Here is a 27,401-nt window from a genome sequence, read left to right on the forward strand (position 1 = left end):
AATATAAATCAATAAACAAGGCATTACATAATGAAATGTAATAACAATCTAGTATGTGATTTAGGGAAACTCGTATCAAATCTGAATCGAGTTGTGCAATCCCGAGACCACATGAATTATACCTTTCTTGTCGAATCTTCGGTGTCGTAGTCGAAGTCTCGAGTTTACAATAACCAATACAAATATGAAATGGCAATGTAGACATACAACATCAATTCCCAACTCAAAGCAACACATAAACCAATCAATAAGAAATCTCGATATAAATCGATGGCATAACGACGTAATTCTTCGATACCAGCCAATTCACAACTCACATATCAATACCAAAATCTCATCAACATCATCATATCTATGACATAATCCTCTCCAACTCTGGAAATCGATATACTCTTCAATAATACATGCTGAAAATCGAAACAATAGCATACTGTGTCCGAAAATCAATTTGACAACGAATATACGATGCTCTATATATCAAGAACACATATTTACAACAAAATCATAATTTTTCCAACACATATATTTCGAAGCATACTGGAATTGAACAATACTTACATCCTTAGCTAGCTCTTGTTGCAATGATCACAAATCCGGACTCGGAATACAATTCGGATAATTAAATCATTCACAATACTAATTCTATCATGGAAAGCTTGAGGGAATAAGCTTGCTCTCGGTTCTTGTTGTCTGAATGAAGGAAAGTGAAGACAACACATTATATATATTGCATGTAATCTCATACGTGTCTTCTTTAAAATTTTACACATTTCAGGCGGCGCTTGGGCGGTAAGAATGTACCGCTCGGGCGCGACAGTCTCTGTCCAACACTTTTCGAACGACACTTTGGCGCTCGGGCGGTCAAAATGTACCGCTCGGGCGCGGAAGGTTCTGTCCAAAGCATAACATTGTTGAACAATGGCGCTCGGGCGGGACTTTTCTACCGCTCGGGCGCCACTGAATCTGTTCCAACATTGTACCCTTCACATTTTTAACATTTTCGGGCATTACATTTCTCCCCCTCTTAGATATAAGTTCGTTCTCGAACTTGCAAGCATCAACTCAGGGCGTATCTAAGCAGCAGTGTAAACAAAAGCTGAATAAATACTTACATCATGTGAATAACTCAGGATATCTCTGTCTCATATCAGACTCTGTCTCCCAAGTTGCTTCCTCGATGCCATGCCGACTCCATTGAACCTTCACAAGCGAAATGGTCTTGGTTCTAAGTTGTTTCTCTTTCCGATCGAGAATCTGTATCGGTCTTTCAATATAGCTCAGAGTCTGATCTAGCTCGGCTTCGTCAGGTTGAATGACATGAGAATCATCTGGCATATATTTGCGCAACATTGATACATGAAAAACGTCATGTATACCGGACAGTGAAGGAGGAAGAGCAAGTTTGTAAGCTCGATCGCCAATCTTCTCAAGAATTTCATACGGACCGACGTATCTAGGAGACAACTTTCCTCGCTTGCCAAATTTGACAACGCCTCTGAAAGGTGAAATCTTCAAAAATACTCTGTCTCCCTGCTCAAATACCAACGGTCTGCGTCTGATATTGGTGTACTTCGCTTGCCTATCCTGTGCCGTCTTCATTCTCTTCTGAATGATCTTCACTTTCTCAGTCATCTCACGAATCATATCAGGCCCCAACTCTGGTACCTCAGAGAAATCATCCCAGTACAACGGAGATCTGCACTTCTTTCCGTATAAGGCTTCGAACGGTGCCATCTCAATGCTAGTCTGATAGCTGTTGTTGTATGAAAACTCACACAACGGCAATGAATCTTGCCAGCTAGTACCAAAGTCTAGTACTACAGCTCTCAGCATGTCCTCTAAAGTCTGGATAGTCCGCTCTGACTGTCCGTCCGTCTGAGGATGATAAGCAGTGCTTAGGTGTAAAGTCGTACCCAAGGCCTGCTGCAGACTGTGCCAAAAGTGAGAAGTGAATCGTGGATCACGATCTGATACGATCGACTTCGGCACACCGTGCAATCTGACGACCTCTCTGACATACAATTCTGCCATCTGATCGTGTCGATAGGTCATTCTGTACGGAATAAAGCACGCTGATTTGGTCAATCTGTCTATCACAACCCAAATCGCGTCACAGCCCCGCGAAGATCGAGGTAACTTCGTCACGAAATCCATGGAAATGTGATCCCATTTCCAATCAGGAACAGACAAACTCTGAAGTAAACCTCCGGGCATCTTTCTTTCTGCCTTCATCTGCTGGCAATTCAAACATTTAGACACAAATTCTGCAATATCTGTCTTCATCTGCTTCCACCAGAATTGCGTCTTCAAGTCATTGTACATCTTCCTGCCACCAGGATGAATGCTGAACCGACTACAGTGTGCCTCCGACATGATCTGTCGTCTCAAATCTGAAATCTCTGGCACTACTAAGCGGTTATTCACATACAGAACAGAATCTCTAACCTGATACTCTGATATATGACCAGCTCTGACCATATCAATCGATTTCTGAACGCTCGGATCAGTTCTTTGCGCCTCTTTGATCCTCATAATCAAGTCTGGCTCAATCTGAACCGCAGCAAGTCGCAATGGTCTACTCTCTGTATCAAATGTCAACCCAGACAAGCAACAATCTTCTACTAAATTCGATACACCTACAGTCGACAAGGAAAGAGCACATACCTTTCGACTCAAAGCGTCTGCCGCTGCATTCGACTTCCCTGGATAGTACTTGATCTCGCAATCAAAATCTTTCAGCAGATCAAGCCATCGTCGCTGCCTCATGTTCAACTCTGACTGAGAAAAGAGATACTTCAGGCTTTTATGATCGGAATGAATCTCAAATTTCTCGCCATACAGATAATGACGCCAGATCTTGAGTGCAAATACAATCGCCGCCAATTCAAGATCATGAATCGGATAACGGGTCTCGTGCGGCTTCAGCTGTCTAGAGGCGTACGCTATCACGTGCCCTCGCTGCATAAGAACACACCCGAACCCTCTGTGAGATGCGTCACAGTATACAACAAACTCACCTGTACCTGAAAGAATCGTCAAGACAGGTGCACTAGTCAGCCTCTTTTTCAACTCTACAAAACTGGCTTCACAATCTTCGGACCACACAAATGGCATGTTCTTCTGTGTCAACTGGGTGATAGGCTTCGCTATACTGGAAAAATCTCGGATAAAACGACGATAATACCCGGCTAGACCCATGAAACTGCGTATCTCAGGCACAGAAATCGGTCTCGGCCAACTGATCACAGCCTCAACTTTACTCGGATCTACCGCAATACCATCTCCAAATATAATGTGACCCAAGAAGACAACCTGTCGCAACCAAAATTCGCACTTGGACAGTTTAGCATACAATTGCTCTTTTCTCAAAGTCTTCAATACAATTCTCAGATGCTCTGCATGCTCAATCAGACTCTTCGAATACACCAAAATATCATCAATGAAACAATCACAAAATCATCTAAATATCTCTGAAAAATACGGTTTATCAAACTCATATAAACCGCTGGTGCATTCGTTAAACCAAAAGGCATAACGATAAACTCGTAGTGCCCATACCTGGTCCGGAATGCAGTCTTCGGAACATCAACGTCTCTAACTCTGAGCTGATGATACCCTGATCTCAAATCAATCTTCGAGTATACAGAAGATCCCTGTAACTGATCAAACAGATCATCGATGCGAGGCAACGGATACTTGTTCTTCACTGTCGCCTTATTCAACTGTCGGTAATCAATACACAGTCGCATCGAACCATCTTTCTTTCTAACAAAAAGTACCGGAGCACCCCAAGGAGATACACTGGGTCTGATATATCCCTTGGACAGAAGATCTTCCAACTGTGCTTTCAACTCTTTCAGCTCTATCGGTGCCATCCTATACGGAGCTCTCGAAATAGGAACACTGCCTGGCACAAGATCTATGCTGAAATCAACCTCTCGAACTGGAGGCAACCCCGGTATCTCATCAGGAAAAACATCTGCAAACTCGCAAACCACTGGCAGATCTACCAATGCTGGGCTCGACTTCAGTAGATCTACTGAATATACGAGAAAGCTCTCTGCTCCTCTCTGAAGCAATCTACTCATAGTCAGAGCAGATACTAAGGGAATCCGAGATCTGGAACCCTTGCCGTAGAATTTCCACTCATCTGTCATGTCGGGTCTGAATCTGACAATCTTGTGGAAACAATCTACAGTGGCCCTGTACTTGGTTAACATATCTATACCAACTATACAATCAAAATCAGCTAAACCAAGTACGACACAATCAAGATCAATCTCATGCCCCTCAAACTGAAGCATACAGTGTCTAACAGTAGTCACAGATATCAAACCACTTCCCAACGGAGAAGCTATAGACACTACCGTAGACATCGACTCAACAGGCAATGAATGTCTCAATGCAAAATGTTCAGCTATGAATGTATGAGATGCACCTGTGTCAATCAACACATATGCAGGATAACCGCAAAGAAAACAGCTACCTGCAATGACGTCATCTGGTGCCTCCTGCGCCTGCTCCTCTGTCAGGGCAAACACCCTAGCCTGCTGTCTCGGAGGTTGACTCACTGTCTGACTACCTCCTGGTCTCTGCTGGGTCTGTGTGGATGGTGGCTGAAAGGAGTGTACAGAGGACGCCTGTCTCTCCATCTGTGGCACTGGTGTTGATGATCCTGCACTCTGGAATCGTTGTGCACCTCTCTGGGGACAAACTCTGGCGAAGTGTCCCTGTTGCCTACAGATGTTGCAGCGTCCCATAACTCCTTGACACTGCTCCGTGGCATGTCGCCCTCCGCACGAACTACAGTATACGCCGCTGTAATCTGAACCCTGACCTCTCTGTCGAGATCCACTCGAACTCGATGAACTACTCCCGGATTTCTTAAACTGCTTGCCCTTAGCCTTCAGAAATTCCTTCTTGCCACTACCACTAGCTCCACTGTCAAAACGAGGAGGAGGTGGTGGAAACTGTACGGTCGTGGACTGTGGCAGTCTCTGTCCCTGAACACCGTAGGAAGCCCCTCGCTGCCTGATCAAGCCAGCCTCTGCTCCCTTGGCTCTGTTCAGTGCCTCTGAAAAAGTATTAGGTCGTCCCGTGTTCACCAAAGTAAAAACATCTGGGTTCAGCCCATTGATGAACCGATCGGCCACTGCCTCATCGTTCCCTGCTACATGAGGTGCAAATCGTAGCAATGCAGAAAATTTAGCAACATACTCCTCGATGTTCCACTGTCCCTGCCTCAGATTCGCAAATTCAGCTCCTTTATCTTTTCGGTAGGAGACGGGGAAGAAGCGCTGATAAAACTCATCTTTGAAGACTTTCCACGTGACATCAATGCCTCGGTGCTCCAAGGCTCTCTTCGTAGTCAACCACCAGCTCTTGGCAACCTCTTGCATCTGATGCCCTATCAACTTCACACGTCGCTCATCAGTATATGCCAAAGACTCAAACAACATCTCGATATCATCAAGCCAGCTCTCGCACTCTACTGCACTCTCTGTACCCTTCAGGGTAGGCGGATGGAAAGACTGAAATCTCTTCAATAAGGTCTCCATCGGCGTAGCGGTAACATCCATCTGTGCACCTGATGTGCTACCCTGCTCTGGCTATGGTATACGTCTAGGTGGCATAAATCTGATTATCAAACTGATTAGTATACAATCAATATCATCTATCTCAGCCCTCCTCTGATCATAGACTCTGATCGAGAATCGGTTCTGATTCAGGCTTGACAAGTATATGCTGTAAATCAATTCAGATACAATACAACATATAATAGGGAAAACAATAAATCATGCTATCACATCAAAAGCAAGTAAGATGACTCGATCTACCCCGCTCATTCTATTCTATCTCAGTCTACAGAACCTACAGCTCTGATACCACCTGTTGTGGGGACCCGGGCTCTAACTCAATTCTTTTGGGATTTAATTAGATTTTTGCTCGAAAATGTGGGTCAAAAATTTGCTTTTAATATTAATTCAAATGTATAACTAAAGCATATCATGTCTTTAACTGAAATAAACAACATAATGTACATACATGTCTGTCTAGTACAATCATACACCAGTGTTTACATACCAACTACAAACATAGGTGATACAAATCTAAATAGAAACCACTAGAAATCTTCCATGCCCGAGATCTCCACGCTATCTTCAACCTCTCATCTAGCTCGTGACCCAGATCCTGCCCCACCTGTTGCCATGCACACATACAGACACGACAACAGCCGTATAACTCCGGTGAGAACATATCCCAGTATAAAACATGGATGCATGCAATGTAATAATCATGTACAAAAGCATAGCATATATCAAGTAACATGAATGCAAATCTAAACATGTAGAAGAATACAAATCTGTATTCAACATTTAAATCTTGACTCGACTCATTTCTAATCTAGGGATCCCGGTGTGAATAAGACGGTCTGTCACCTACCCAACCACTCGGGGCGACGGTACGTCTTATTCCTAGACTTCGGTCAACTCTGTATCGAGGGTCTACACATAGAGCAAATCTACTCCTATGCGTCGATACACCGAAACGTCTAGTTTTGGCCAGTCTGCCAATATCTCCTATCTCAGGACTCGAATATAAATCAATAAACAAGGCATTACATAATGAAATGTAATAACAATCTAGTATGTGATTTAGGGAAACTCGTATCAAATCTGAATCGAGATGTGCAATCCCGAGACCACATGAATTATACCTTTCTTGTCGAATCTTCGGTGTCGTAGTCGAAGTCTCGAGTTTACAATAACCAATACAAATCTGAAATGGCAATGTAGACATACAACATCAATTCCCAACTCAAAGCAACACATAATCCAATCAATAAGAAATCTCGATATAAATCGATGGCATAACGACGTAATTCTTCGATACCAGCCAATTCACAACTCACATATCAATACCAAAATCTCATCAACATCATCATATCTATGACATAATCCTCTCCAACTCTGGAAATCGATATACTCTTCAATAATACACGCTGAAAATCGAAACAATAGCATACTGTGTCCGAAAATCAATCTGACAACGAATATACGATGCTCTATATATCAAGAACACATATTTACAACAAAATCATAATTTTTCCAACACATATATTTCGAAGCATGCTGGAATTGAACAATACTTACATCCTTAGCTAGCTCTTGTTGCAATGATCACAAATCCGGACTCGGAATACAATTCGGATAATTAAATCATTCACAATACTAATTCTATCATGGAAAGCTTGTGGGAATAAGCTTGCTCTCGGTTCTTGTTGTCTGAATGAAGGAAAGTGAAGACAACACATTATATATATTGCATGTAATCTCATACGTGTCTTCTTTAAAATTTTACACATTTCAGGCGGCGCTCGGGCGGTAAGAATGTACCGCTCGGGCGCGACAGTCTCTGTCCAACACTTTTCGAACGACACTTTGGCGCTCGGGCGGTCAAAATGTACCGCTCGGGCGCGGAAGGTTCTGTCCAAAGCATAACATTGTTGAACAATGGCGCTCGGGCGGGACTTTTCTACCGCTCGGGCGCCACTGAATCTGTTCCAACATTGTACCCTTCACATTTTTAACATTTCCGGGCATTACAGATATCGACAACAATATTTATGATATCAGTTGTCGATATCAGTTTGTCACTTAATTGATACATTATTTCAAAAAAGAGACAAAATCTTAAAGTGTTTATTCAATCTCTCATTCTAAACACTTTGAGACTTCAACCAATCCTAAAACGATACGAATTAGCCATTACAAACAAGTTGTTATGAACTATACATTACAAGTTTTTCTAATACTTGCTAATTTAATTTTTTACTAAAGTTGTTGAAACTTGAAAGGTCCACTATTCGTTTTGCTTTAAAAGTACTATAATTTTTTTTTTAAAAAAAACACTCAATCGGCCGAACTATACATACAAAATATATAAATATTTTTATTACTATTTTAAAATAAACCAACCAACTATATTTGAAAATAAAAAGAATAGTTAAAATCATAAAACATCCAACATTTTACCAAACCTAAAATAAGCAATATCTGAAAAATATAGCTCATACTATCAACTCTCAAAAACCACTCAACGGATAAATAAAATGTCGTAAAAATCTTTAACATAAATCATAATCTTAAACGCGGAAAACTAGAAGTGCTCTGGTCCTTGGGTTATGTGCACTTTCAGTCCAATCAGATCAACCATCAAGACCTCCATTAACATTAATATCATAATTAGCTGCATCAATCACACCTAGTGAGTCTAAAAACTCAACACACCATAATCTTGATTGTAGTAGCCCGAATTCTAAATTGGGTAATTTAACGGATTAATGGTGATTAAGAAGGTTTAATGTGTAATTTTGACCGTGGTCATGATCGGAAGGACCGAAGATGGTTCGGAAGCAACGAAGGGTTCGGAAGATCCGAAGTGGGTTCGGTGGATCCGATCATGAGGTGTCAAGAGTTGATCGACACGTCAGTTTGCATGCAAGTTCGGAAGGTCCGAAGTGTCGGTTCGGAGGATCCGATCATAGTTCGGAGGATCCGAAGTGTAAGTTCGGTGGATCCGATCATGAGGTGTCAAAAGCCGATGGACACGTAAGAGTTCGGACGTTCCGAAGAGGGTTCGGACGATCCGAACATGGCCTATAAATAGTGCTCGGATTTCCTCATTTTGACTCGCCAATTCAGAGAGTTCCAGAGCATTTCAGTCGTTTCTGACAGGTTCTAGTCTTTTTCCGAGGTTCGGGCACTAGCGGGGAGCTGCTGGTCTTGTAGCGGAGCTGTGCTCTAGTTGGGAGCTAGCGGCATCAGCGGGCTAGCGACGGACGAAGGTTTGAAATTTTATCAGTATTTTATCTCAGGATTATCTAGTTAAGTCTGGTAGATAAGTTTAGTGATGGTTTTCACTTGATGAATAGGCTTGGATTAGACCTGTTGTCTGGTTGTTCCAGTGGATTAGGATTGCTGTGATAGAGGTACGAAAGTACTATCCGAGATATCCTGGTTGAGTATACATTCATATATGTGTTGCATGATTATGTGGTGCATTGTTATATGTCATATGATGCATGCTATTATGTCACGTTTATTACTGCACGTTGCATTTCACGTTGAGCCGTATCTCCTTCGAGATAGCCTTTGCTGTTGAGCTGTATCTCTTTCGAGATAAGCTATATCTTGGGGCCGCTCAGCCCTGTCTTGTGGACGCATGGACACCGAGAGTACACAGTGGCCGACGGGTCGGGAGGGCTTCGGTGGTCCGGGACATTTTAGGTCCACGTCTGTCTTGTAGTGGATGCAGTGACCCAGAGGTGTACCGCGCGGCACTATCCACTTGGCGCCTCTAGACTGAGCATTGTTGAGATCCTTTCCTTTGTGACTCCTGTTTCTTGACTACCCCGGTATCATGATCATAGCATGTGCATTTCATATAGGTCTGTATACTCATACTTTTGTACTGGGCGTTCTTATCGCTCACGTCCTCGGTGTTGTTTATTCTTGGACACCCCATTCCCTCGGGGCAGGCCTCAGGTTGGATGGCTCAGGAGGAGCAGGAGGACGTCAGTGAGTAGCCGATTGAGTTTAGTTTATCGGTATTGTTTTGTTTCGTTTTGGTTGTACCGGATATTTGATTTGAGTTATTCTAGATTTCGATTGGGTTGTATAACTATTGTCTTTGGCCGTATTTCCGCTGTTATCTCTGATTATTGTTTATTAGGTTAATTGCATGCTTAGTTCTTGACTAGTAGGTGATTCTGGAACGGGTCACTACATTTATGGTATCAGAGCATGCTTGCGATTTTGGGATAAAGATATGCGTATGATTTTGGGATATAGATTCTGTTTTGGGATTCCGTTGACCAATTTACTAGTTTCCTCATTCTATGTTGTAGCGATGGCTGGCCACTTTGGTGACGAGAGTAGTCAGGGGAGTGTAGGTCGTTGGGGTGATCAGGACGGTAGTAGGCGTCATCGTGATCGTGAACATCGTCATCGTCGGGATGGTCCTAGGCGTTTTGAGTTGCATCGTTTTCTTCAGATGGGGCCTAAGCCTTTAGTTGGCGGTGAGACTCCCGATGATGCAGAGGATTGGTTAGAGCGCATGGAGAGTTGTTTCCGCGCATTCCAGTGCACCGAGGAGCAGAAGATAGAGACCCTTAGTTTTCTTCTCGAGGGCCGTGCTCGCAAGTGGTGGCGATCGACTTCTGCGCCGATAGTCCAGTCCCAGGGTAGGGTGACTTGGGCCGATTTCCGTGCGGCTTTCATGCAGCTGTATTTTCCTCCAGCCCTTCGCCAGGCGAAGACGATTGAGCTCCTGAATCTGAAGCAGGGTAGTATGTCTGTTGATGAGTATCAGCAGAAGTTCTTCGAGTTGTTGCCCTTTGCTCCTCATATTAGTGGCAGTTCTGAGGCTAAGTATGACCATTTCCTCCAGGGGCTTAATCAGGAGATCTTTGATCGTGTCACAGTCTGTGATAATCCTACTTCGTATGATGGATTAGTGAACCGGTGTCGCCAGGCAGAGATCAGTCTTCAGCGTGGTAGGTCTATTCTTTCTTCCAGACCTTCGAGTGCTTTGAGTCCTCGATCTCAATCGTTCAAGAAGTCTGGTTCTTCTTCTTCTGGATCTGGATCACGGTCTAGCGGTGATTTTCGCTTTGATAAGAAGAAGGATTCTTGTGTGCATTGTGGGAAGAACCATCCTTCGGAGCAATGCCGATTAGCCGCAGGAGCTTGTTTTCAGTGCGGAGAGATGGGTCATATCAAGAAGTATTGTCCTCAGTTGCGAGGTGGAGCAGGATCTGGTTCCGGATCTCAGACGACTGTTCAGCAGAGGAGGCAGGGTCAGGCAGGGGGTAGTTCGAATCTTCGACCTCGTACCCAAGGTCAGGTTTTTGCGCTGAACCAGGATCAGGCTGCAAGTGAGTCAGGGAGAGAGTCATAGCAGGTACTTTTTGTTGATGCGGTAGTCCTGCTTTTGCTCTTATTGATACCAGAGCATCCAGAGCTCCTCTGAGTTGTACTGTAGTTGTACTATGGATGTGTGTTTGTGTTTTCCGTTGTAATCGAAATATCGGTTGTATTCAACAATAATTGAGAGGTAATAACGATGTTGTTATTTCGTTTTGTTCATTCTCTACGCCTGATTTCGAGGACGAAATCCTTTAAGGGGGGGAGAATGTAGTAGCCCGAATTCTAAATTGGGTAATTTAACGGATTAATGGTGATTAAGAAGGTTTAATGTGTAATTTTGACCGTGGTCATGATCGGAAGGACCGAAGATGGTTCGGAAGCAACGAAGGGTTCGGAAGATCCGAAGTGGGTTCGGTGGATCCGATCATGAGGTGTCAAGAGTTGATCGACACGTCAGTTTGCATGCAAGTTCGGAAGGTCCGAAGTGTCGGTTCGGAGGATCCGATCATAGTTCGGAGGATCCGAAGTGTAAGTTCGGTGGATCCGATCATGAGGTGTCAAAAGCCGATGGACACGTAAGAGTTCGGACGTTCCGAAGAGGGTTCGGACGATCCGAACATGGCCTATAAATAGTGCTCGGATTTCCTCATTTTGACTCGCCAATTCAGAGAGTTCCAGAGCATTTCAGTCGTTTCTGACAGGTTCTAGTCTTTTTCCGAGGTTCGGGCACTAGCGGGGAGCTGCTGGTCTTGTAGCGGAGCTGTGCTCTAGTTGGGAGCTAGCGGCATCAGCGGGCTAGCGACGGACGAAGGTTTGAAATTTTATCAGTATTTTATCTCAGGATTATCTAGTTAAGTCTGGTAGATAAGTTTAGTGATGGTTTTCACTTGATGAATAGGCTTGGATTAGACCTGTTGTCTGGTTGTTCCAGTGGATTAGGATTGCTGTGATAGAGGTACGAAAGTACTATCCGAGATATCCTGGTTGAGTATACATTCATATATGTGTTGCATGATTATGTGGTGCATTGTTATATGTCATATGATGCATGCTATTATGTCACGTTTATTACTGCACGTTGCATTTCACGTTGAGCCGTATCTCCTTCGAGATAGCCTTTGCTGTTGAGCTGTATCTCTTTCGAGATAAGCTATATCTTGGGGCCGCTCAGCCCTGTCTTGTGGACGCATGGACACCGAGAGTACACAGTGGCCGACGGGTCGGGAGGGCTTCGGTGGTCCGGGACATTTTAGGTCCACGTCTGTCTTGTAGTGGATGCAGTGACCCAGAGGTGTACCGCGCGGCACTATCCACTTGGCGCCTCTAGACTGAGCATTGTTGAGATCCTTTCCTTTGTGACTCCTGTTTCTTGACTACCCCGGTATCATGATCATAGCATGTGCATTTCATATAGGTCTGTATACTCATACTTTTGTACTGGGCGTTCTTATCGCTCACGTCCTCGGTGTTGTTTATTCTTGGACACCCCATTCCCTCGGGGCAGGCCTCAGGTTGGATGGCTCAGGAGGAGCAGGAGGACGTCAGTGAGTAGCCGATTGAGTTTAGTTTATCGGTATTGTTTTGTTTCGTTTTGGTTGTACCGGATATTTGATTTGAGTTATTCTAGATTTCGATTGGGTTGTATAACTATTGTCTTTGGCCGTATTTCCGCTGTTATCTCTGATTATTGTTTATTAGGTTAATTGCATGCTTAGTTCTTGACTAGTAGGTGATTCTGGAACGGGTCACTACATTGATAATAAATAATTCGTATACTGTTGTGTGATTTCACTACCGCAAGTGTACGGTGTCAAGTTTTAGTACTGGTTAGAGTACAGATATTGATCCCACGAGGAGTGTATATATAAATGTATATCAGTGCTTGTAATTAAAATAGTCCAAACTTTATCTAGACAATTCGATAGAATGGTTGATTTACTTAAACGAATAAATTGAAAATAAATAATTAATCTAATACCGGATAGAGGAAAATATCAAGGAGAGAAAGTATCTAGAGAAATGACTTCACTAAGTTTCCACGACAATTATTCCAAGTTAAATTTATATTCCTGAATTCCAATTATTTAATGGCCAAGAACACTTAATTATTTTTTCTCCCTTTCCCAAGTGACGAATAAATTGTATCTATCAAACTTCGATTCAATTATTCCTCATAAAAATCTAAGTTTAATTGATAAATGCGGACAATGTTCTTACCTAAGCTTCGCTAAAGTTATACGTCTTCCGAATGCTATAAACATTTAATGATGTGTCTCTAATCATCTATAATCCTAGCCCCTCTCCCGAGTTGTAGAACTAATCAGACAGCATACAATTTATGGCCAGTAAATTGCAGTCAACTCAATACAAAGAAACACAATTAAACAGAAAGGAATTCAATCATATAAATAACCGAGTCAAATTATTATTTACACAAAGCTACGTCATTCTCTAGACTAGAAAATTAGTTCATGACGAAATTGAAATAAAACAACGCATGTTCAAAGTTTTAGACATTGAAATACGAGAAATGATAAACACGAAAGACATATATCAAATCCGAAGTGTCGTCTTTGTCCCCAGATTCATCGCTCTTCGTCTTTGTAATCGATCTTCGCGTGTCTTGCCTTCCTCTCGCTTTCGCTCCGACTCTTCTCCCTGTATTTTCGTCCAAAACGGCCTCTCCTAATTCTGAACCCTTCCTTTCTTTTTAATTCCTCTTCCGGGCCGTAAGTCGAAGCCCATTTAGTCTTGTTTCGCCGCCATGAGCGCCGCAGCGCTGAATAAGTGGCGCCTAGGCGCCCGTCGTTCGTGAGCATGAGCGCCTAGGCGCTTGTCTCTCGGCATGCTGGCGCTGCGGCGCTAATCTTGTAGTGCCGCGGCGCTAGTCTTTCGCAAATTGTGGCGCTGCGGCTCTGATTCTCTCGCTGTTTTACGCTAAAAAACATCCCTGATTGCTCTCCAACATCTTATAGTTGTATATTCCCTGCACTACACAAAACAACAAACCAAGCATAAATCTGCTCGAAACCAACATAGATCAAATGGATTAACAGTAAAATTATGTGCAATTCTTGCACTTATCATATACAGATCATATGCAACAGTGAAAATATTTGTACTTAAAAATAACCTTTTCATGATCATGTATAAACCTAACATTTTTCCTTTCATCATTCCATATCATTCATCATTTTATCATAAACATTTCTTTTTTTTTTTCGTCATAAGCATATACGTTTTTCTTTTAATGAATTTGAATATTCAATTGTGACTTTCGTATCATCAAAAAATCGATGGATCCATCTATCATGTAACCACAGTACTGGGCAGCGGGGACATCAGCAACACTCTCACCCGTCAACTGAGCCTTGGCCTATCATCATCATATGGAAATACGATCTTCGGGCTCCCTCTGGGCCTTCTCTCGTAGACGGGCTCCCTTTGGGTCTTTCTCCCACGAATGGGCTCCCTCTAGGGCCTTCTCCCGTAAATGGGCTCCCTCTGAAGCCTTTTCCATCATTATATCCCCAATAATAGTCACAATTAATTCACCTCCTCCAACATTTCATATTATCATAACTTTACAAAAATCATGCATAAAAATATCATTTTTATTTTTAAACCAAGCATGCAACATACCTTTTAATTGTCCATAATAAATCATAATAAAATCCATAAACATTTAAAGTAATCATTTTAACATATAAAACAATGTTCCGAGCACTGTCATGCCGATTACTAATTTCTAGGTGTAAAATTACAGTTTTATCCCTAGAAGTAAAAATCCCCGAATTGGACATTTACTTAATTTCATTACCCTAACATGTTCCAAATAATTATTTAAGCTTAAATTAATTTTTTCATAATTTTATTTAGTTTAAATACTAGACTTTTTAATTATTCCATATTAATTTATTTTTAATTCGTTTAAAACCCGAAATATTTCAAACTTTAATATAAAATCTTAAATTAAAAACTTATACTTCTTATATTATTATAGTCCTCATGAACCATGACTCGACCCCCGTGAGCCATGTTTCGAATTATTTTCAAGAAAGAAAACCCTAAGTCCCTCGAACACCTATCCTCGAGCCATCTTGTTATTTTCTCGAGCCAAGCTCGGACCACCCCGAGCCGAACCCTGACCAGCCCCTACAGAAACTATCCTGGACCCTTAGAACCAAAGGACTCAACCCCTAGCTCGAAACCGAAGCCATGCAAGCAGAAAAGCTCTCGGCTGAGGACTCCTAGTTGCCATGGACTCTTCATGCGCGCCTAGGACCTAGCCAACCGAACCAGCCCTTGGACCAACCCCTTGTGTACCCTCTTAGGACCCCAGTGAGTCACCCTAGCCCAACCCTAAGCCCCCTGGCCGAGCCCCTTAACCCTGCGCATGCTGCACACCTGCGCATCCCCTTGATGCTTCTCGGTGCTAGGACTCCTCCCCAGCCTTCGACTCGAGTCCTATCATGGCTAGGACTACTTCCCTGACTCATACCAGACCCTAGCTAGCCCTGGACCCAAGCCGAACCCAAGCCAAGCAACCATGCACAAAACCGAACCCCTCGATCACCTATGACAGAAAAGTGGTTCCAGCTTGTGTTCATCATGTGGTGCAACGTTTGGTTGTGTTCTAGGACTCTAAATTTCGTGTAAAAACAACCTTGATCAACACCCTAGCCATGGCAGCCCCTTAACACATATTAAACATAAATTTTGAATCAAAATACATGTTTTAAATATCATAAAAGATGCATATACGAAATATAACAAAGTTTCCCTTGTTTTTCATGCAAAACATGCTTAAACAATTGCTATGGGGTGATAGATCTTTGAAAGAAATAATATGTCGTGTCTTTACGTATTTTACGCACGAATAAACGTTGATGATTGAAGAACGACGACGAGGAAACCCTTGGCTTGAAAACTTGAAGAACTTGATGCTTTTCTCTCAATTTGATTGTGTGTCATGTGCTTTGCTTGGAAGAAAGAGTTTGTATTGAATAAGGGAGTTGGGCGTGGGGTTTTTGGGATTATGGGGTAGGTTTTGTATATTATATGGTTAATTAAAACACTAATCAAGCTTAGACCCATTAGAGAAGTTAATTAGCCTCACTAGTGTTTAATTAAAATATTAAAAGTTATTTTGAGTAGAAAAGTTTCTGAATTTATTAGCCGGGTTGCCAACACGTTCGTATTTTTGTTGAAAATCCAACATCGATAAATTTACGTCCCGACGTATAAAATCACCTGAAAATCTTTAATTTTCAAAAATAAGAAAAAGTATCAACCATATTTTAAATAATTAAAAACTATTATTTAATAAAAACATTTTTCATTTTTCAGCCCTCTGTCTCCGTTCCTCAATCACAACTCGAATAACCCTTAAATATATATTTTAATGTAAGTAAGTAGAAAAACTACTAAAACATCATATAAACATGTCACATAATCAATTTTGGAAATTAAAATCAATTATTTAACAATTTTCCATATTTTCTAGATTTTAATGTGGTTGGATTACGTCGTCATAATTTTGGACCTTACAGTGATAAAATTAAATTACATATGAATTAACTAATGCAGTCAAAAATTTATTAGAAAATTATAAATAATTTTATAAATGAATGATATTATTAAACTCACATTTTGACTTGACGAGATATTTGATGTAAAATGTGATATATTTGAATAAAAAATATTTTATTAATAATGTGAATTGCAGGATCTACATATATTAGAGATATATATATATATATATAAATATATATATATATTTATATATATATATATATATATATATATATTTTATCGCTAATATAGAACATCATAATTATAACTTTTCCATATAATTGTAACAAAAAAGTAAATCAAATCAAAGTTTTACTAACTAAAGCAAACATACAACACCACGTTTTAATTTTCCAGTTAACTATTTTTAAGAACAAATTCACGAATCGATCGATAGTATAATAAATCTCTCCACTCTCGGATCCCATCACATGACAATTCTCTACACTCTGGGTTAACCTACACCCCCTACCTCTTCGATTCGAGGAAGAAGGCTCGATTAATCACATATACGAATCGATTTCAGATCGTGAATCTCAACTTGGGTTTCGAATTTTTCGATTGGATTCGGATCTTGTTTCGGCTCGTGAATTTTTTTATAGGAGAAGGATTGTACAAAGAAAATGCTGACGAAGTTCGAGACGAAGAGTAATAGAGTGAAGGGTCTGAGTTTCCACACCAAGAGGCCATGGATCTTGGCGAGTCTTCACAGCGGAGTGATCCAGCTCTGGGATTACCGGATGGGCACGCTCATTGATCGGTTCGACGAGCACGATGGACCCGTTCGCGGCGTCCATTTTCATAAGACGCAGCCGCTTTTCGTGTCCGGAGGTCTGATTTATCGGAATTTGTATTTTCACTCTGAATCCTGCTTGGTTTGGTGTAATTATGTGTCTTGGTGGAATTTGCACTGTTTTATGAGCTGGTCCTGCCGTTTTGATTTAGTTGGTTATTGTTAGATTTGTGGTGCGTGAGGGATTGGCTGCAGAAGCAGTGTTTTTTAGAATTTTGAATATGGGTAGTATTGATTTGTATGTAATTCTTTAAGTGTATTTGGTAATCGATTATTTCTAAATTTATTTTTGAAAGCTACGTTTAGTTGTTTTCGTGATGGACCATGATCCTTAAAGATTAGAATTTATCAATTCACTAGTTACCATACAAGGACTTGTAATGTGTAAGCACTGCAATATGCAGCTTAGATAACTTAGATTATTTATCAATCTTGGTTTAACTTTTGGCAATTTGGCTCGCCTGAAAAGAGAATCTTGATTTATGTAGATCTGATCATCTTGTTCTTGTTGTCAAAGTTTTAAGTTTAACTGTTTTCAGCACATGATATGACCCCGGGGCATGAGTAGAGTTTGATAGCCAAAATATTCAATCTCCGTCACTTTGTTGATATCTGATGTATTTTTGTTACATTGGATATATCTTTCTTATTTTCCATTTCTATCTCTGTTGATTGATATTGAATCCGTTTTCGAACTTAATCATCCTCTGTTTATTTTAAACATTGAATTGCTTGCTACATTTGATTTGGAAAAATGGCCTTTTGATCTTTTCAAGAACAAAATTTGTTGATCTGTCCCTTTTCGAAAGCGATAGACTATGTTTCATGTAGCTTGGTTTATGTGTTGGAATTAAGATGCACATATCTTTGCAGGTGATGATTACAAGATAAAGGTGTGGAATTATAAATCGCATAGGTGTCTATTTACCCTTCTGGGACATCTTGACTATATCCGGACAGTTCAATTTCATCACGAGTGTCCCTGGATTGTAAGCGCAAGTGATGATCAAACAATTAGAATATGGAATTGGCAGTCACGAACTTGCATTTCTGTGTTGACTGGGCACAACCATTATGTAATGTGCGCATCATTTCACCCCAAAGAAGACTTGGTTGTGTCAGCTTCCTTGGATCAGACAGTACGCGTTTGGGATATCGGTGCCTTGAGGAAAAAAACAGTATCTCCTGCTGATGACATATTGCGATTGTCTCAAATAACAAAGATTTCTTTGGTGGGGTTGATTCTGTTGTCAAGTATGTATTGGAAGGCCATGATAGAGGGGTGAACTGGGCTTCCTTCCATCCCACTCTCCCTCTGATAGTTTCCGGAGCAGACGACCGGCAGGTGAAAATTTGGCGCATGAATGGTATGCTAAACTGATTTTCCTTGATATAGCTTTTGGACTATTTAGAAAGATATTTGTTATTTTCGGAAATTCATACAAATTTATGTATTATTGGATAAAATTATGTTTAACTGTGATGATGGGTGAATACTTTATTATATTATACGAAGGGTGGATCAAAATATCTATTTTTGCATACCACAAATTTTTTTTTCTTCCACTACAAAACAATGTTTAGGTTTCTGATCTCTGCAGCTTCCTTTTTGTCATTTTAGTAGTTGTAGGCTGATTTGTAATCGTGAAGATCTTAATGAAGCGTTATTTATTTTCTAAAGTTGGTTAAAGAGCTATTTTCAATTACCTAAGTGTTGCCAATTTCACGAGAGACATGGGAAAAGCCGTAAGGGAGATTAGTTGGGACTAGTGGATGATATAAGCTCAAGTAAGCAACTAATTTAGCTTCTGTCCAATTGGAAGGACTCAGATGATGGAAATGCATAATCATGTAGTTTATTATCTGCTCAGATGATTCTGATAATCCAAATCAACCCTCAAAATATTATTTGTAGCTCATGAGATTTTTATTCCTTCCTCAGGGATCAAGAAATTGAATGTAGCTTTTCTTGAGTGTAATGGCATGTGAATGTGAACTTTCTTATCTGTTATGGTTGGTATGACCTGGAATTTATTTAAGTATTGTATACTGCCTTCTAGTTGTATGAATGTTTTAGTTTGTTGATATTCAGTAGCTGATATTTGATTTATTTTGTCTGCAGATACTAAAGCTTGGGAGGTTGATACATTGAGAGGCCACATGAACAACGTGTCATGTGTTTTGTTCCATACAAAACAAGATATCATTATTTCGAATTCAGAGGACAAGAGTATCAGAATTTGGGATGCTACAAAAAGAAGTGGTCTGCAGACTTTTCGTAGGGAGCATGATAGATTCTGGATTCTTTCAGCCCATCCTGAGATGAATCTTCTGGCTGCTGGTCATGATAGTGGCATGATTGTTTTTAAGTTGGAGAGAGAGCGCCCTGCCTTTTCGGTTAGTGGTGATTCAGTCTTCTATGTCAAGGATCGGTTTCTACGGTCCTTTGAATATTCATCTCAGAAAGATACTCAGCTGATACCAATTCGTCGCGCTGGTTCTAATAGTTTAAATCAAGGGCCTCGAACCTTTTCTTACAGTCCTACTGAGAATGCTGTATTGGTCTGCTCTGATGTGGATGGGGGATCATATGAACTCTATGTTGTTCCCAAAGACAGCTCCGGAAGAGGTGACACAGGTCAAGAGGCAAAAAGAGGTGTTGGAGGATCAGCAGTTTTTGTGGCTCGAAATAGGTTTGCTGTGCTGGAAAAGAGCAGCAATCAGGTCTTGGTCAAGAACCTGAAAAATGAAATAGTGAAAAAGAGTGTCCTACCTATTGCCACTGATGCTATATTCTATGCGGGTACTGGAAATCTGCTCTGCAGGGCTGAGGACAGGGTTGTGATCTTTGATCTTCAACAAAGGAATATTCTTGGAGATCTTCAAACTCCATTTGTTAGGTATGTGGCCTGGTCTCCTGATATGGACTCTGTTGCTTTATTGAGCAAGCACTCTATTATTGTTGCTGATAAAAAGCTTGTGCACCGCTGCACTCTTCATGAGACTATTCGTGTCAAGAGCGGAGCATGGGATGATAATGGTGTCTTCATCTATACTACACTCACACATATCAAGTATTGTCTTCCAAATGGGGACAGTGGAATTATTAAGACATTGGATGTCCCTGTATATGTTACAAAAATATATGGGAACACAATATTTTGCTTGGACAGAGAGGGGAAGAACCGTCCTATAATTATCGATTCAACAGAATATATCTTTAAGTTATCTCTTCTTGGGAAGAGATATGATCAAGTGATGAGCATGATAAAAAAATCTGAACTCTGTGGACAAGCCATGATTGCTTATCTGCAGAAAAAGGGCTTCCCACAAGTTGCCCTTTACTTTGTGAAGGATGAAAGAACTCGCTTTAATTTAGCCCTTGAAAGTGGTAACATCGAGAAAGCCCTTGAATCTGCTAAGAAGATTGATGAGAAAGACCACTGGTATAGGCTAGGAGTGGAGGCCCTTCGTCAGGGAAATGCTGGGATTGTTGAATATGCATACCAAAAGACCAAAACTTTGGGAGGCTGTCCTTTCATTATCTGATAACCGGTAATCATGAGAAATTGTCTAAAATGATGAGGATTGCTGAGGTCAAGAACGATGTTATGGGCCAGTTCCATGATGCACTGTATCTTGGTGATGTCCAGGAGAGAGTTAAGATTCTGGAAAATGCAGGTCATCTGCCTCTTGCCTACGTCACAGCGAAAGTCCATGGGCTCAATGACATTGCCGAGCGTATAGCTGGGGAACTTGGGGATAATGTTCCTTCTTTACCGGGGAAGAAAGCTAACCTATTAACACCCCCGAATCCAGTCTTATGTGCTGGTGATTGGCCGTTGTTAATGGTCAGTAAAGGAATTTTTGAAGGTGGCCTTGATGATACTGTCAGAGACGGACATGAGGATTATGAAGAGGCTGCAGATGCTTATTGGGGCGAGGGCTTGGATATCGGTGAGGTGGACAATATGCAGAATGGGGACATTAAGGCATTGCTAGAGGATGAGGATGATCAGGAGGAGAATGAAGAGGGAGGATGGGGTCTGGAGGACTTGGATCTGCCCCCTGATGCTGACACTCCAAGGACAGCTCCACACACACGTTCTTCTGTGTTTGTTACCCCGACCCCTGGTATGCCTGTAAGCCAGATTTGGGTTCAAAGATCGTCTCTCGCCGCTGAACATGTTGCTGCTGGAGATTTTGACACAGCAATGCGCCTATTGAGCCGTCAGTTAGGGATAAAGAATTTCTCTCCTTTGAAGTCTCTTTTCATTGACATTCACATGGGCAGTCACACTTACCTACGGGCCTTCTCCTCGGCCCCGGTGATATCCGTGGCAGTGGAAAGGGGTTGGAACGAGTCAGCGAGTCCCAATGTGCGGTCCCCCCCTGCGCTTGTGTTTAATTTCTCTCAATTAGATGAGAAGCTCAAGGCTGGTTACAGGTCTACGACTGCTGGAAAGTTTTCCGAAGCTCTTAGAATTTTTCAATCTATTCTTCACGCAATTCCACTGATTGTGGTTGAAACGCGTAGAGAAGTGGACGAAGTTAAGGAGTTGATTGTCATAGTAAAGGAGTATGTTTTGGGTCTGAAGATGGAGCTTCAGAGGAGGGAATTGAGGGACAACCCGGTTCGTCAGCAGGAACTTGCTGCCTATTTCACCCACTGCAACCTCCAGCTTCCTCACACTCGACTCGCATTATTGAATGCCATGACTGTTTGCTACAAGGCCCAGAATCTGAGCACTGCTGCAAACTTTGCCAATCGACTTCTGGAAACCAACCCAAGTAATGAAAATCAAGCTCGAACCGCTCGACAGGTTCTGCAGGCTGCTGGAAGGAATATGACAGATGCTACACGGTTGAATTATGATTTCAGAAACCCATTTTTGTTGTGTGGAGCCACGTATGTCCCCATATACCGAGGGCAGAGAGACGTAACTTGCCCCTACTGCAGCACACACTTTGTCCCATCTCAGGAAGGTCAGCTTTGCACCGTTTGTGACCTTTCCGTGGTTGGATCCGATGCATCTGGCTTGCGTTGTTCTCCTACACAGAGATGATTAGACATTCATTGCGATTTTTCGTTTGAGTTACAAAAACATTCGGCCGAGGGACGGGAGCTATAAGGACAAACGAAGAGGTAGGAATTGCAGATTCGGATTTATATATGTTTTATACTTGTTTTCATCCATGTAATCACTTTAGTCAACAACCCCTCCTTTCACGCCTTTTTGTTTTCATGATTACAATTTTCATTGTAATAATGTTAAGCAAGTTTTTTTTTTTTTTTTTTGTTTTTTTTAATACCTTTTTTAAGCCGTGTGGGAATTTAGTGTGCTGCCTAAATGTGGGAAACTTTACTTCTGCCCATGTCTAGTATGGTGGGTCTTGATGCTATTTTTGAAGATGTAATAGACATATTTTTGTTGTTGTCCCAATTCATTTTCTATACCTATCAACTGCTTTATTAGAAGTGAGTCTTACGTGAGATCGTCTCACGGATCTTATTTGTGAGACGGGTCAATCTTACCCATATTCACAATAAAAAGTAATACTCTTAGCATAAAAAGTAATTTTTTTTCATTGATGATCCAAATAAGAGATCCGTCCGTCTCACAGATATGACCCGTGAGATCGTCTCACACAAGTTTTTGTCATTTATTAGAATCAATTTAGACCTGTTCTGCAGATGTAATTATAAATACATCAACACCTCAATTTTAGTTGTTATACCAAAATATTTCTATTAATAACAAAACTTACTTTTTTTTTTAACATAATCGTTACATTCAATTTAATTCTTCGTTGTTTTTCTTAATTGTTTTGTTATCATCATACAATCTTTTTTTAATAAACCTCAAGTCTTAAAAAATAGAATTTTAAATTATCTCGCTCTAGTCATCCTGCACAAAATATCAATACAAGTATAATATTTTAATAACACTATTCGAATAAATAATTTTTTTTTTAAAACTCACTGGATATTGTTCTTTGAATATTAATTTTTAATATAATATTAGTATTTATCATTAGGTTCTCAATTCATTTAGTGAAGAGATTAAATTTGTTCATTTGAGTACAATTTAGATGATAATTATTTGCGTGTTTTTTGTCCTGTACAAGGATAGTTGGCTTAGACTTTTGGGAAAATTACGGTTTTTTTTTTAAACTTGATTTTTTTCTCAATTTTTTTATGAGTCGATTTTACTTGAACAACAATACGTGTGCGAACGATTTAAAAAAATATGATAGAACGACAAAATGAACATATATAGGTGGCAAGTGACATAAAATTTGTTAACAAGACAAATAATTATACAAAAAACTTGTGTGAGACGGTCTCACGGATCGTATTTGTGAGACGGATATCTTATTTGAGTCATCAATGAAAAATTATAACTTTTTATGCAAAGAGTATTACTTTTAATTATGAATATGAGTAGAGTTGACCCGTCTCACTGATTAAGATCCGTGAGACGGTCTCACATGAGACCCACTCATAATTATATAGAAACTCGAATGGAAGAAATCCATTAAAAGGCTTGATTCTTCCGATTTAGTATCATTGTTGACCTCATTAGATTATAACACCTAATCGCAAATTTAGACTTCACTTATGTATAAGCTAAGACGAGTATACTCTGAACTTCACTCAAATCATGTAAGTATAACATTTTTTTTTTGTTAAACAAAAAATATGTATCTTCACTCATAAATCATTCAAATTTGGAAACACTGCGAAAATACAAAATAATAAGAGTAAAATTTTCTGCCTATAAAAACAATGTTTTACCCACTCACATTTTTAAGAGTGAAACAATCACATTTTTTAAGAACATCCAGTAATGTGAAGTAACTCTAGTGTTTGATAAGCCCATCAAGATACAGTAAGTATATATATCTGATACCAACATCTCAAATTTGAGACGAGGTCTCGAGTTTGACACCTCAATTTAACAAAAAGAACCTTCCATAATCTAAAATAAAAAATAAAAACTATATACTTCCTACTTTTAAAGAGTGGAGAATCATGAAAACATAAATAATCTCCAAAGAAAAGGTCATACTAAAAGTACAATGCAATATGTGTACACACATCCATACAAACAAGTAAATGCCAGTTTACACTCCCTTGGACTGCTTCATAAGAGCTAAAGCAGTTGTTGGGACATCGTGTTCTCACATCCAAGACGCAGCGTAAGTTTAAAATTTTTGTTCTTGGACGTCGTGTGTTTAAAACTTCATTCATAGGGCGTTTCGAATTATACATTGCATTCTCCACGCTGGACTCAAAACTATTCAGGTGTTTAGGCGGATATAATCTTTCTTGTAAATCCTTACGAACGTCTTTTTTTTATCGTCTAATTAGGTCTACGATATAATAATACCATTTACACATAATTTATATCATCATATAAAATATATACATGCATATGTACATTAAATTAAATAACCATTATTTATAAATTAACTTCTTGGTTAATTTAATTCTAGACCCCTCTAAAATATTTATGAGAATTTGTACATGTTAGTAGTCACTACTACTAATACAATTAATCAGTAAATTCTCAATTCAATAAATAAATGATTATGAACTCATTATAACCCGATCGACGATCCGAGAGTACTGATGTATCAAGGATACAAGTCCTGTTCGTATAATGAAAACTGATCGAAATTTTCACGTACCATATCAAGCAGCTACCAGTTTTAGTGAACTCTTTCACAAAACAGGCAGTTCCACTCTCATTCCTTGTTTAGCAATCATGCTAACTTCCATTCTTCCATCATATGAAATCAACTCATAAACTCCTTTATAAGCTTCCTGTTTGATCTCCATCAAACTATAACCGCCAAATTCCAACTCTTTGAAATTTAACTATCTCAACGGAAACACAGAATTCGATACTTGTGTGACCCTCAATAGTTTAGAGATATAGCTAGCCGTGAGTTCACATCTCTATGTGATTCAAAATAACATGTTTTCTTATTTGGGTTACCCTAGTTAACCCCATTATTTCATCAACTTCTTGATCAAGAATGTCAGAAATCATTTCTAATTGTAACTATCGGATCATGTTAAGAACGTCCAGTAACATCGCCCCATGATCCCCCTAGGTATCACTGATAGTTCCTGCAGAACCTTTAGTCATTGTTAACGTCCAGTACAGTCCTTCAACACATATATCCCGATCGAATATGCAACCATCGGTATATCGAGGGTTGTTTATGAATCGATAACGATGCGATTTATCTTGAGTACTAATAGTGGCATGGTATGTGCAACTAGGAAAACACCTTTTCCTAAAGCACGTTTCTTGCTCTGGACAGAGATTCCTTGCACTATTAACTCATCCAATCCACATAGGATATCTTCACCCGTAGGTGAACGGTGAATCATCGACTACAATGCATTCGCTCCTACGTATTTTCAAAACTACACCCAACCTCGCCAACTGATGACCTTCGATGGAGTCGATAAACGGATCAAAGTGCATGCTAGTACGTATAGCCCCTACATTGTCCCGGGTCAAAGGACTAATGTTATACAACTATAACCGTGGACTATTCCACTCGATAACTGAGAACCATTGACAGTCCGAGGGAGGAATTGTTCAGTGCATCATCATATGATCACCCATCTGTGTGAATGGACATCTCCATGTTATTGCCAATGAAACATGGGGTTTACACCACAGATACTAGTCTCAAATTCGAGCGATCTTTATCCTTGTTTAGGCGCTTGATTCGACTAGAAACTTGTTTAAAAATACGGTAAACTTCTCTAATGATTTCATGATCTTATGTTGCGACGCAGATCTCATGGTAACTTATTGTTATTCAAGGACTTTATCTATGCAACTTGCATGTGTATAAGATAAAGTATAATGTCATAATCGAACAAAATCATAAAAAAATTTTAAAATAAGATTGTTGTACATTAGAGTCAAATAAATCCCTAACCACAAGTTGGATGCTGGGCACCTACTCTAACAGCGGTGGCATATGGCTATTGCTAAGCATCAGCGATGATACATACATGCACTAATTATATACACAACTACTTCAATAATACTAATCATTTCACAACTTCATTTAATGTAGTATGGGCTGCACTTGCAGTTCAAACCATTGTCCTACACCCCACAAACATTATGACCCGATTTTGTAACATCCATCCTCGCCCGCGCCCAATAGTTCTATATGTTCTATTAAGGCATCTCCTTGAAATTAATTGGAGCATAGCCATCATAACCATATCCATGTTAGAGTAAGTGTCCGATAAGCCAACTTGTGGCTTGAACTTTATTGACTATTGTGTAAAAAAAATATTTATTTTAATAATATTTTACAGTTTCATCAAGTTATAACATTTGTTTTATGTATATACTCATGTAAATTGTCTAGATAAAGACCTTAAATATTCTAGTATATTAAGAGATAGTACATAAGATGACGATCATGAAATTCATTTATAATTTACTGTATATTCTAAATGTTTTCCCAGTCGATTCAGTCGTTTAAAATAAGGATAAAAGACGCTTGAGTTTGAGACTAATAAAGGATCGAGTGTGCTAGTGCCTTCGAAGACATTTCGAACACTATATTTTCCAATGAGCTGCAATGGCTCGTGTTCTAAGAATATTAACACCGATGAATTAAATCGAGTTTGGTTTAAAACTAAGCGGAAGAAACTCGAAGTAATTCTTCGTATATTAAAAAATATTTTAACTCATGTAAACTGAATAACCGAAAAAGAGTAGATTGGTTTTTGCATTCATCAGTTCAGTTATGGTGACAACTGAATTGACGAATACTCCAACTAATCCAAACAGTTTGAAAAAAGTTGTTAATCAGTTAAATACACAATATATGTTAATGGATGTTCGGAGAATTCAACTGCTCCTACGTAACCCTTTCTACAGCCTCGAGTAGGATCCACTAGAAGATTTTGATTTATGCAACACTTTATACAAACCCACTCAGCTAGGATTTACACTACTGCATAAACTGAACTTCTAGCTACGACTGAAGGCTGCACCTTCCAGCCAACACTTCTTTAACGTCTATGTGTCAAAGACTACATACACAAGTTT

General features: G+C 40.0%; 1 pseudogene; it reads left to right on the forward strand.

The window, feature by feature from the left end:
• Positions 1-16,859: 16,859 nt before the first annotated feature.
• On the forward strand, positions 16,860-22,757 carry LOC140837267 (coatomer subunit alpha-1-like; annotated as a pseudogene).
• The last annotated feature ends 4,644 nt before the right edge of the window (positions 22,758-27,401 follow it).

This window comes from Primulina eburnea, chromosome 7 (genome assembly GCF_022965805.1).
Source record: "Primulina eburnea isolate SZY01 chromosome 7, ASM2296580v1, whole genome shotgun sequence".
In the NCBI taxonomy this organism is placed as follows: Eukaryota; Viridiplantae; Streptophyta; class Magnoliopsida; order Lamiales; family Gesneriaceae; genus Primulina; species Primulina eburnea.